The sequence below is a fragment of the Halichoeres trimaculatus genome, unplaced genomic scaffold (genome assembly GCF_033239565.1).
Source record: "Halichoeres trimaculatus isolate MK-OKI-2021-1 unplaced genomic scaffold, fHalTri1.1 fHalTri1_scaffold_20, whole genome shotgun sequence".
In the NCBI taxonomy this organism is placed as follows: Eukaryota; Metazoa; Chordata; class Actinopteri; order Labriformes; family Labridae; genus Halichoeres; species Halichoeres trimaculatus.
This window is the reverse complement of record NW_027437198.1, coordinates 28,823,790-28,835,471: the sequence shown is the minus strand read 5'-3', so window position 1 is coordinate 28,835,471 and position 11,682 is coordinate 28,823,790. Positions and strand designations below refer to the sequence as shown.

General features: G+C 46.3%; 1 protein-coding gene across 1 annotated transcript in view; it reads right to left on the bottom strand.

The window, feature by feature from the left end:
• Positions 1-8,537: 8,537 nt before the first annotated feature.
• Positions 8,538-11,682, bottom strand: part of pdgfbb (platelet-derived growth factor beta polypeptide b) — a 13,098-nt gene continuing 9,953 nt past the window's right edge. The window contains exon 8 of the mRNA XM_074697591.1: positions 8,538-11,457. The gene's annotated coding sequence lies outside the window, so the exon portion shown is untranslated. The remainder of the gene's footprint in view (positions 11,458-11,682) is intronic.

Sequence of the window (11,682 nt, the reverse complement as noted above, 5' to 3'; positions counted from 1 at the left end):
TGAAGGGTTGGAGGGTTGAAGGGTTGGAGGGTTGAAGGGTTGGAGGGTTGAGGGGTTGAAGGGTTGGAGGGTTGGAAGGTTTGAAGGGTTGAAGGGTTGAGGGGTTGAAGGGTTGGAGGGTTGGAAGGTTTGAAGGGTTGAAGGGTTGAGGGGTTGAAGGGTTGGAGGGTTGAAGGGTTGAAGGGTTGAAGGGTTGAGGGGTTGAAGGGTTGAAGGGTTGGAGGGTTGGAGGGTTGAAGGGTTGACACATTCAGAGCGTTTCCAGGGAATGAATATGAGCCATAGGCAACTCGTGTGTTTTTCTTCCTTAAGTATTTTACGGCAGTTACATCTCCATGTCCGACCAGGGACGGCTGAATAAACGTCGTTTTATCACCAATCAAGTCCAGATTAGATCACTTTGCCTTGTTTTCATTGGTTAACGTGCTGCTCTGGCCGTCACTGAGGCTTCACGCGTCGTGCTGTAGCTGAATATCATCGTCTGTAGGCAGTGTTTAAAGAGCGGGTCAGTGAACGCAGCACAGACAGACTGCCGTGTCGTTAGAGTGATTGTAGCACAGCAGTGTTTAAAGAGCGGGTCAGTGAATGCAGCACAGACAGACTGCCGTGTCGTTAGAGTGATTGTAGCACAGCAGTGTTTAAAGAGCGGGTCAGTGAACGCAGCACAGACTGTGCAGTGTTTCAGGTGTTTGACTGTAGACGGTGCGATGCCTTTCCTGTGATGCTTTAAGTGTTTTTGCCCCCGTGTTTAAAATCAGCTCTTCCCCTGCTTCACGTTAAAGGAGCATTCCCTCTGGTTTCCACTGAGCGGCCTCGGTGGAGCAGGTGAGAGGGTCCAGTGCCTTGGCCAGGTGATAAACAGGAGGCTGTGAGAAGAAGGAGGTGAAAACATTCATTTTGTTCAGACAGTGTCTTAGTGAGACCAAATGTAAACAGAGGAGCATGTTTTGACCCTTCATCACTTGTTTTGGATTCCCTGGAGCAGATCTGAGCAGCGTGTGCCTCAGGAGCGAATCAGCGAATGTTTGGAAAGGTTTGATCTGGGCTTTTCAAACGCCTCGCATTGACGTGCCTCAGGGTTGGAGTTGCATAGTGGTGCCCAGACACCGATTCTTTCCTGAATCTTGTGGTTTTTATTGAAGCTCAGGGTGTAAAACTAACCCACCAGCTGGCGTGCTCTGTCCTGTGAGCGCCGGTGATCCAGTCTTCAAACACTCAACAACCAGAGCCGATAGAACAAGTGGAGCAGTGTGTTTGTCCAGGTTTTTCTGTGCTTGAAAATACGCTGCAGAAAAACTTTTACTAAACTGGAAAAAATGAAACCAAGTTATTTTTCCTGGATTGTTTTGTTTGCTCTGCGTTGGTTCAATCCAACATGAAGAGCTGGAGCCACCTTTGAATGAAGTTACCCTCAGTAACCTTTGAGTCTCTTTGTCTCCATCCATGAAGTCAGACAGGTGTGTGATCATGGAGGAAGGAGTGGGTGGAGAAGTGCCAAACAGCGTAGGCAGGACAATCTGACAGCGTGTCACCGACCTTTGAGTGTTTCTGGTTCTGCTTTCTTTCTGCGCCTGGTTCTGTTCTTTAGTTGATGCCACCATGTTGGTCTGAACCACTTCTTGTCTGTCAGCGTTGATGAATAAACATGAAACATGTTGAACAAAGAAACGTGGTCTACCTGCTGTTTTACCTGTGTATAATGTGCTAACAGCCTTACACTTCTCTGGAGGCCGTTCTTCCATGTTTGATAACAGAAACAGAGGTGAAGTCTGCAGCCACAGCTTGGTTTGAAAGGCTTAACACGAAGATGCTAAGCTCTGCTTTGCGTGGCTGCTGCGGGGATTAACCACGGTACGAGCGCCTGGATCAGACGGACTCAGAGACGTTTGCATATCGTCAGGTCTCATCAGAAACGGTCTGAGCTGTTTCAGAGATCATCTTCAGAAACAGTCTGAGCTGTTTCACAGATCATCTTCAGCCTGACTGAGACGCACTGCGAGCCGAAACCAAGAGACTGAAAGACGTCTGAAGGTGAGTCCTGCTGAAAACACCGAGCCGAGGCGTTTGTCTTTAGATCATGTGAGAAAAGTCAAGAAGAGTTTTTCAGCCTTTTAATAATTCACTGTGTTATAAACCACAGCTCGTATTTAACTCAATGAAAACTTTGTTCTCTTTCCAATTTAAAACTAAAGTCAGGAAAGGTTTTCTTTTTAAATTAAACTGAGCCTTTAAAAAAGAAAAGAAAAGAAAAGAAAAGAAAAGAAAAGAAAAGAAAAGAAAAGAAAAGAATGGGCGAATGTTTGGTGTTTTCTCAGGGACTTTGAAATGCAAAATGGAAACGATCATGTTTTTATCTCCGAACAGAAAGAGAAACCTAAATTAATCCAAACTAGATCACAGATCATCTCACTCTCTGTGCATGATGGAAAATAAAGAACTCTTCTTCAAATCGCTCCTTTCCAGCTGTTCAAAATGGCAGACATCGATTTGTTTTTATCATTTTTTTATTTAATGAGAGAAATGATCTTTTTAATCTTGCAGATTGTAAAACATTGAACTGATAATGGGAAATAACTTCTCTTATGTCTGAGAGGAAAGTTGCAAAGTTCCAGTATTTTTTTAAGACTGAAACTTTTCACAGGAATTTATGATAAAAACATAAAATGAGTTGAATTTGGTGAGGGGCTGATGCTGTGGCACAGTTTGGGCTGAAACAACCAGAGTTACAGAAAGTTCACGTGAACGTGGATTTTATTCCCAGACCACAGAGCAGCGCTCTGCTGACTGCAGGGCTATCACTCCCATCATGCACTGCACACGATGCCCACAGCACAGGTCATCAAAGAGGCCTCGTTAAAGGCGACAGAAAGTCAAGTTTTGATTAAAAAAATCTGAATATTTCCAAATTTCCCAAAGTGAAATGAACGTTTCTGGAAGTTTCCACCCCTTTGAACCTTATTTGAGATTCAAAAAGGTTTTTCTTGCTTCGTTGATTTCCTTAAAGTCGCCTGACTCGGCTTTGAATATGGAAATGACGCGCAGGCAAAAACCAGCAGATGGTTTTCACACAGTCCAGGAGACCGGAGCCCATTGTCAAAACTTTGGGTTTGCGTAACTTTTTACACGTGTGGTCTGCTCCTGCCGTAGCTCCGGACAGGGACAACCAAACACATTTCAAAGATGGCCGCAGCACTTCCTGACGTGTTGACAGCCTGTGAGCTGAGGGTAGGGGGCGTTTGTAGACGTTCATCACCGTCCACGCCATCTCCGTCCCTGTGAGGTAGCAGCAGGCGTCCTCCATCACTCAGATCATTCTCTGGACATTTCACCTCTTCTTCTGTAACGTTATGGCTCGGTATAAACTTCAAACTCCTGACCGCTCATATCGAGGGATGTTCGGCTCTTTCATGTGACATGTTCTTTTTTTGACCTTTGTTTGGCTTCAAGACTTTTTAACGACTTTTAACAATAAACCTAAGACAGTCTTTCTTTTCTACTTAAACTAAAGCTCATTCAAACTTTGTCTGCAGGTTTAGGAAACTCTTTCCCTGAAATCATGATGAGAAAAACGTGCATGCTTTCCCTCCTGCTGCTGTTCCTCCCGCGTCCAGCAGAGGGAGACGTGAGAACTCCGAACTTCAGATACTTCTATCCCCACTATTCTACCATACCCATCAAGCGCAACTGGCTTGGTACACAGATCCACTGTCGGCATTATGGCTACGACATGATCTCCATCAGAGATGCAGAGGACAACAGAAACTTCCTGGACGCGTACGGCTGGATCGGTTTGTATCGAGACACCAAAACGTCGGCGTGGAAATGGTCCAGACGAGACGAGGTGGCCGACTTCCTCGCCTGGGAAGACGGTAAAAAGAGTCGCCACCTGTCGGCTTCAGATCAGCTTCTAGTTTCTCATCTTCAGGCTGGGAGTCAGTTTCTTTTCCTTCTTATCTTGGATATGTGGGGGAGGCAGGCCCCACAGGGCCTTAGATCAGGACTGGGGGGTCCTGGTGTAGACAGACTTTGGTTTTCCTCGGTGTCACGGGCTTTTCTTTTCCTCTGCTTCTTCTGATCTATACCGTAGTCGGCCACCAGGGGGAAGTCAGGATGTTCTTGCTCCTCTGATCTGTGATAAAACCCTCTGATCCACTCCTGGATGAAGACCACGCCTGTGGTTTGAACTCAGTCCCTCTGATCCCTCTTGTTGCAGGTGAACCAGCTGACGGGAAGAACTGTGCGTTTAAGAAGCGCGGTGAACTCGGGTGGCGCAGCGACTACTGTGGTGTCGGACACACGGTCATGTGTAACAGGGAACTCCTGGTTCTGGTGAAGGAGAACCAGACATGGGAGGAGGCCTTGATGCACTGCAGGGCTCTGGAGGCGAAGGATCCCGCCCTCCCCGTCACGGACCACGGGAACCACAGGTACGACCTGGCCACCCTGATCACTGATGACGACCACAGCTTTGCACGGGAGAAGGCTCGGAGCGCCACCACTGGCGAGGTGAGTTTTCTGTCTTTTGTCCCGTCAACGAACGACTCCTGTTATTTCACCTCTCTGCTCGACGCTGGCAGGTGTGGACGGGTCTGCGGCACCTGGGCGGCTCCTGGCTGTGGGTAGGTGGAGAGGAAGTGAGGTACCAGGCCACTGAAAAGTGCCCCGTCAGCAGATTCTGTGGCACACTGCCAACAGGGGGCAGCAGATCCTTCGAGATGAGACACTGCAACGAAAAAAGAAACTTCTTCTGTTACAGGAAGCCGTAAATCAATAAATATAATACATAAATATTATATAAACATATAAATCTGAATCCAGAGGCTTCACAAAGGTCAGCTTCTGTTTGTCAGGTCCAGCTTTAACTTTCTGTGATTTAGTGAAACTTTTACCTTTTTCATACGTTAAACTGACCGTAAACTTGATCTGAGTTAGTTTGAGTTAGAGAGTGTCAGAAATGTTTTCATGATAAGTTCAGTGTGAGTTTTGATCTTCTGTGTGATCTGTTATCTTTCTGTTTATCACATCATTACTCTCTTTGTCCAGGACCAAACAAATAATAACCTTATAAACAACAACAACAACAACAACAACATTCATAAAATAACCAGTTTGACTCTGATAATCTCATTTTGAACTTTGGACTAGTAACAGAGGAAACCCTTTCTACATCAGAGTCTCTTATAAAAACCTCACAGTGTCTTAAACTGTCAGGTCTGAAATCAGATTTTATAAACGTGTAAACTCAACTGTTGATTTTCTTTTTTGTTGCAATGAATTTAAACATTTTAAAACTGTTTCATTGTTGCATAAAAAAGCTTTGAATTAATTATCCTGAAACTATGAACAGTACCAATGTGTGGTTTGAAGGTGAAAGGCTGAGCATCAGACACAGTCTCTGGATCTTTCTGTTTTTTTTCTTCTTCGTTGGATTTCTGATTCGTCGTTCTCTGAGATGATAACACGGTTTTAATACGCTTCCAATTATTAAGTTGTTTCTAATGTTTTTCTCATGAAATTATTAAATTTAGGACCTTACAAAGAGTGGAAATAATAGTGTCAGAGAAACATCTGATGGATAAAGTTTCCTGAGACATGGTTAGCTCAAATGGTTAGCTCAAATGGTTAGCTCAAATGGTTAGCTCAAATGGTTAGCTCAAATGGTTAGCTCAAACGGTTAGCTCGTAGAATCAACGTCACCTCTTCAGACACTTCAAACGTCATCGTCTGTTTGACCACCAGTGCTTTTTTCAGAAGAACTGCATTATGGGAGCAGCAAAAAAACCAAATGCTTTAACAAACGGTAACACTCACACATGTCCACCAGAGGGCGCTTCAGCAGGCATTTCACCTACAGCAGGCGCAGTGAATCAACAAGCTCCAAAGCTCCATCCTCACTTCCTTCACTCGCCTCCTGGTCCCTACCACAAGGAGAGAGGAAATGAAGAGAGGAGAGAGGAAACAAGGAAATGAAGGGAGGAGAGAGGAAACAAGGAAAGGTCGAGCAGTCGGCCCCAAACCACCTCAGGTCTTTAGTCACAGTCTGAGGTCCTGACAAGCAACCCACCACACACACACACACACACACACACACACACACACACACACACACACACACACACACACACACACACACACACACACACACACTGTCATGGTGTTTGACCCCTGTGTGTGCGCAAGCATGCCAGTGTTTGTCACAGTCAACAGGCCTCCACACACACACACACACACACACACACACACACACACACACACACACACACACACACACACACACACACACACACACACACACACGGGGCTGCCACCTGGATGCTGAATTTGGAGACTTTCTGCTGTTTGGGAGTGAGATGGTCGTGTGAGATTGACGTGAAGGAAACACACACCGGGTCTGAGGAGTCCCACGGGGATCAAGGACGAAAGGATCTGGAAAAGTTTTCTGTCAAACTTTTGTTGCAGATCAAACTTCAGACTGTGATGATGTGAAGCAGAAAAACCAAAGACAGTCAGAGTCTGAAGACGAAGTGAATCATGTGCCTCAAACTTCCTGCTTTGCTTCAACAGGAAGCAGACGAGTCCTCTGCTCAGGGGCAGAGACCCCTTTACATTGGGGGGGGGGGTAATAAGTGACATTACAGAGTGATTCATAAGGGGGAACATTAAAACCCTGTCACCGTCATATTCTCCCTGACATACGTGTTAATTACATCATACGTGACTGACACACGTTGGTCTGATCACTGCTGCAGCAGCTCTACAGGAACTGAAAGCTCAACACAAGTTTTACAACCAGAAAAAACACTTTGATTATAACACAACTACATCAACCTCTCCTTTCAATATGACTTTTTTATTTATTACCAACTTTATAAAGGGAGGAGCCCCCCCGTCCCCCCAGGATGTGCTCCCCTGGCTGGGCTCAGGACTCAGCAGACACAGCGTCAGCTGGAGGCTGATCAGGAACTTTCTGCAGCCACGAGTTCAGAGGGTAAACGTGGAGCAAAGCTCCCACAGAGTGAGCCAGAGTTTCCTCCTTCTGCTTCTGTCTCTGACGCTTCTTGTCAGTTGTTAGCATGGCCCTCGTTGGATCCCAGTCAGCACCAACACAGAACCAGAACTTTTGTTAGGAATGAGAGATCCTCTGAGGAACTCTGTGCGTGTGAACAGAACCTGGGTCCTGAACATTTTCAGCCTTTCAGGCGTTTGGATCCACTTTGCCCCGGTGCTCGTTCAGTCCAAGTGTCCCTCCAATTAATCCGTTTACGATAAAACACAAAAAAACAGCGCGTCTTCGTCTGCTCCATGACAACAGGCCGACCGTGAAGCCAAGTGCGCCGATGTTTCCCTGTTTTCTGGATTTTGTCTCTTTCTCACTGCTCCCTACTGGTCAGGATGTGAAGTGCAGATACTTACGTTGCTCCTCCAAACGCCACCGGCCTGATCCAGATGGATGACATGGTGCTGAGGTGGAAACAGGTGATAATGGGCCACAGGAACCAGGAGGTTCTGGTTGGAAGAAACCTTCACTGGGTGAGTGACAAATGTCTGACCTCTACTTCATGAAGAAACACAAGACGATAAATATCAGTCGAAGGTTTTTAAGCCACTGGTGGATTTGATGGAGCTCCTGTAAACCTTTCCTCATGGATTAGCGCTAACGTTTCTGACTTTAATGAAACATTTGAAAACCACAGATCGTCATGAGAAATGCAGAACATGTTCCCATCAGTCTGAACGGCTACCATCTTTTTTTTTTACTTCATCTGCTTCAAAAACGACAGAACACAGATCCAGGAGGTTTAAGCAAATTAGCTTCTTATGAAAATCAGGTGTTATCACAAACAGTCATCATATTCTGTAAATAATAATAACAATAAAAAAACAGACAGGTTTCAGTTGGCATGACGAACAGACACTTTTTCAATAACTTAAGATGTTTGGGATGATTATGAAAGATGGACACAAAGCATCAGCAGTGTATGAACATGTTAAAACAGACATTAAAACAATCATTACATCAGAGGAGTTTGGCTTTTTAGTGACTTTACTGTGACTGACTGTGAGTGTTTTGTCCCTTTTTTATTCCTGTAGATTAACGTCTAACTGAAGTTTAGTTTGTAAACCAGAGAAAAAACAGAGAAGAAGCCGAAAATCAACACGGACAAAGTTTCTCTCCTCCCCAAACAGGTTAACATGAGACTGACTGTTAGAGACGTTTACCTCTGCAAACACACACACACACACACACACACACACACACACACACACACACACACACACACACACACACACACACCACTCACACACACACACACCCACACACACACACACACACACACACACACACACACACACACACACACACCACTCACACACACACCCATACACACACACACACACACACACACACATGCACACACACACACCACTCACACACACACACTCACACACACACACCACTCACACACACACAGACCCATACACACACACACACACACACACACACACACACACACACTCACACACACACACCACTCACACACACACACACCCATACACTCACACACACACACACACACACACACACACACACACTTTTCTGACAAAGATGTTATGGACTGCCCGATCCTGGAGGTCGCAGAAGTTTTACTCGACTTCAACTTCAAACATCGTCTTCAACGAATAAATCCACACCACACCCACTTCAAATCCACAGGAGGGACAGGTGGTGTTTGACAGGTGGTGTTAAACAGGTGGTGTTGAACAGGTGGTGTGTGACAGGTGGTGTTTGACAGCTGGGGTTTAACAGGTGGTGTTTGACAGGTGGTGTGTGACAGGTGGTGTGTGACAGGTGGTTTTTGACAGGTGGTTTCTACAGGTGGTTTTGACTGGTGGTGTTTAAAAGGTGGTGTTAAACAGGTGGTGTTGGTCGGGTGGTGTATGACAGGTGGGGAGTTTAGCCAGTGGTGTTTGACAGGTGGTGTTTGACAGGTGGTGTTAAGCAGGTGGAGTTTGACAGGTGGTGTTTTTTTCGGGTGGTGTGTGATAGGTGTGGTGTTAAACAGGTGGTGTTTGACAGGTGGGGTTTTACAGGTGGTGTTTAATGGATGTATTTGACAGGTGGTGTTCGAACAGATGGTGTTTAACAGGTGGTGTTTGACAGGTGGTGTTAAACAGGTGGTGTTTGACAGGTGGTGTTTGACGGGTGGTGTTTAACAGGTGATGTTAAACAGGTGGTGTTTGACAGGTGGTGTTTGACATGTGGTGTTAAACAGGTGGTGTTTAACAGGTGGTGTTTAACAGGTGGTGTTTGACAGGTGGTGTTTAACAGGTGGTGTTTGACAGGTGGTGTTTAACAGGTGGTGTTAAACAGGTGGTGTTTAACAGGTGGTGTTTGACAGGTGGTGATAAACAGGTGGTGTTTAACAGGTGGTGTTTGACAGGTGGTGTTAAACAGATGGTGTTAAACAGGTGGTGTTTGACATGTGGTGTTAAACAGGTGGTGTTTGACAGGTGGTGTTTGACAGGTGGTCTTAAACAGGTGGTGTTTGACATGTGGTGTTTGACAGGTGGTGTTTGACAGGTGGTGTTAAACAGGTGGTGTTTAACAGGTGGTGTTTGACATGTGGTGTTAAACAGGTGGTGTTTGACAGGTGGTGTTTGACAGGTGGTCTTAAACAGGTGGTGTTTGACATGTGGTGTTTGACAGGTGGTGTTAAACAGGTGGTGTTTAACAGGTGGTGTTTGACATGTGGTGTTTGACAGGTGTTGTTTGACAGGTGGTGTTTGACAGGTGGTGTTTAACAGGTGGTGTTTGGCAGGTGGTGTTAAACAGGTGATGTTTGACATGTGGTGTTTGACAGGTGGTGTTAAACAGGTGGTGTTTGGCAGGTGAGGTTTGACAGGTGGTGTTTGACAGGTGGTGTTAAACAGGTGGTGTTTGACTGGTGGTGTTAAACAGGTGGTGTTTGACATGTGGTGTTTGACAGGTGGTGTTAAACAGGTGGTGTTTGGCAGGTGAGGTTTGACAGGTGGTGTTTGACGGGTGGTGTTAGAACGTGTGGTGTTTTGCGGGATCTACCATGTGATTGAACAGAATGCACAGTTACATCAGCATGACATCACTTCCTCTCTCAGGTAGGGTCTGCAGGTGTTTTGTTACCTGTCAGTGAACACAACAGGGCTCCTCCTCCTTGGCTCAGTGCCAGCTGCAGCACACACCTTCGGCCTCTGACCGTGACTACATGACTGCACCCACTCGCCCAGCAACCCTGTAACCACGCCCACTCTCCACCCAGAAAGCTGGGGACCAACCCAAACTCCAACATCCAGGCAGAGGAGGGGTGGAGGCAGACACTGACACTGACACACGTTAGAGGCCCAGAGGAGACGACTGAGCAGGATTATTCTGGAAAAGACGACTTTCTTACTTTTAGGAAAACCCTGCTGACTCTACCTTTAAGGAAGCACCTGTCGTCTTCTCACCTGTGATCAGACGTGAAAGCTTTAACGAGCTTTAACGAGCTTTAACGAGCTTTAACGAGCTTTAACGAACATTTGGTCTCCTCTCGTCAGGAGTGTGTGGTTCCAGTGTTCACAACGAGTTAAATATAAAAACACGGTTAGAGAAAAGTCACAGAGGGTAAATGATATCAAGCCTTGGTAAAGGAAGTGGACCCAGCGTCCTGGTTCTGATCCACTGGTTCTGATCCACTGGTTCTGATCCACTGGTTCAGTCAAACAACAAAGTCCTGCTGAGTCCAGTCTCCATCTGCTGCTGCAGTCAGCTGATGACAACATTATCCGAGCACAACAGAGGAGTCCGTCCCTGATTCTGGTTCTGATCTGTTTTACATCCAAATCCACTTTATGGTCCAGTCTCTCAGCATCAAACTGTCCACTGAACCCGTACACAGGTGTCTCTATCCTCACCCAGGTGTCTCTGTCCTCACCCAGGTGTCTCTGTCCTCACCCAGGTGTCTCTATCCTCACCCAGGTGTCTCTGTCCTCACCCAGGTGTCTCTGTCCTCACCCAGGTGTCTCTGTCCTCACTCAGGTGTCTCTGTCCTCACCCAGGTGTCTCTGTCCTCACCCAGGTGTCTCTGTCCTCACTCAGGTGTCTCTGTCCTCACCCAGGTGTCTCCGTCCCCACCCAGGTGTCTCTGTCCTCACTCAGGTGTCTCTGTCCTCACTCAGGTGCGCTTTCTTTCCGATGATATCAAAAAGTTTCCACGGGGTTTGGGAACACCACAGCTCCACTGGTTCCTCGTTCCTCTGTGTTCTCCACCTTTCTCCAGCTCCATGTCCTTCTCTCCCTCGGCGTGCTCGGCACAGGTGACGTTACAGGTTCGTTAGTAGTGTTACGGAGCAGATCTCTCACAGGTTACCAACAGGTGAATACATACGGATATGAAAGGAGTGGCTCTGCTGCTGGAGTCACGCGCTCCCTCTGTGGCCCTGAAAGAGAAAAGAGAAAAGAGAAAAGAGAGGAGAGAAAAGAGAAAAGAGAAAAGAGAGGAGAGAAAAGAGAGGAGAGAAAAGAGAGGAGAGAAAAGAGAAAAGAGAAAAGAGAAAAGAGAAAAGAGAAAAGAGAGGAGAGAAAAGAGAGGAGAGAAAAGAGAAAAGAGAAAAGAGAGGAGACGTGTTTCAGGTGGTGTTTCAGTTTTTGGCTCTGGCAGGTTT